This window comes from Cornus florida, unplaced genomic scaffold (assembly GCF_030987335.1).
Source record: "Cornus florida cultivar Cherokee Brave unplaced genomic scaffold, ASM3098733v1 CherokeeBrave_3.0.0_Hap2_Chr02, whole genome shotgun sequence".
Lineage (NCBI taxonomy): Eukaryota > Viridiplantae > Streptophyta > Magnoliopsida > Cornales > Cornaceae > Cornus > Cornus florida.
In genome coordinates, this window is record NW_026775572.1 from 42,817,333 (window position 1) to 42,818,771 (window position 1,439).

Below are 1,439 nucleotides of genomic sequence, written 5' to 3' on the forward strand. Positions count from 1 at the left end.
AGTGGACCTACCAATCAGATATTTATGCAAAGGGTTTTCTAAACAACAGCATAATATGATCACGGTCAGTCCCTTTTGTAGAAGACGTAGTGTCTTTATGTATTTAGTCATTTATCGTGTTTATTTAAAACAGAAAGATACACTTTTCGAATTGAGAAAGATTCTAGTTTCGCAATTTTTCAAACTTATCTGCATATGCATCTCCCATTTTGCTGAGGGGTTTTGGGGCACTCTATTTTGCTTTCTTTATAAAGAGGGCACCGGAAGGAAATTGTTGAAATATAAAATGGATGATATGTATGTATATATATGTATGTAATATGGATTAAGGAGAGAAAGATGATGGCCCTGTACAAAAAGAGGCCTTAGATTGCACCATTTTTCTTATTGCAGTTCGGTCTAATGTTGGTGAAGCTTATCTTATAACCTTGAAGTGTCCATAGGATTGCCAAGCAAGCTAAATTTTAATTTATTTTTAAAAATTAATGAAATTTTTTCATGTTACAACAATTTACAAAAGAACTCACGGGTTCATTCTCATTTGTAAGTTTGAGTTTTCAAAATTCAAAAAAGGGGTGGATTCATAATTTGGATTTTTCATAATAGAGTAATTATAATAAAATAGAAACACCATTAGTTACTTAATTCAAATGGAGCAATTTTGAACACTAATCAATTTTTTTTTTTTACCAAATATAATAAATACAAAATCTTAAATATCAATTTATAAGTCCAAACCCATATAACCAAAACAAGAAGACTAGGCCTTATTATATAATCCAACCTATAAACGCTATAGGATATATACTGGGCTTTGTCTACATGATAACCTATAAACAAACTGTTTAAAAGACTTGGGCTTTAATAATTGGACTGGGCCTCGAACGCAGACCCCATTACCACCAATTATGACGTAGGCTCTACTACTTAAGTAGACCTTAGACAGGCACCCCTCCTGAGTGTAATGGATGTCACCAACCTAGTCCATGGGCTTCATTGATCACTCATACATCCCGTTTAGGTAAGTATGTTGGTCCTTGGTTATCAACTCATTATATAAGCCTGTGGAGATAACTTCAACTTATGTTTTTCCCGATGTGGGACAAGAGAACATCATGACGGATCACTTCACCTGTGTAAGCTTAGGCCCCGTTTGGCATGCGTTTTGTTTATACTTTTTTTTTTTGGCTGCTACAGTGTCGATTTGTAACGACCCGAACTCGTGGGTCGGAATCACTAACTGGGTCCTTACCCAAACCGAAAAACACCCGAGGGTAAAATAGTTAACTAGGGTATATAAATTAATTATATAATTCTAAATGTGTCTAAATAGGTCAACATAAGTCATAAGGGTCATTTGAACTCATGACATAAAGACCCGGACATAAGAATGAAGATTTTACGTAATTGTTCTTCATTTTTTTTTTTTTTTTTCCAAA

General features: G+C 34.0%; 1 non-coding gene across 1 annotated transcript; it reads right to left on the reverse strand.

Moving 5' to 3' along the window:
- Positions 1-872: 872 nt before the first annotated feature.
- LOC132297610 (U1 spliceosomal RNA) lies at positions 873-1,029 on the reverse strand. The gene has a single exon (XR_009479310.1). It is a non-coding gene; the product is annotated as a U1 spliceosomal RNA (small nuclear RNA).
- Between the last annotated feature and the right edge of the window lie 410 nt (positions 1,030-1,439).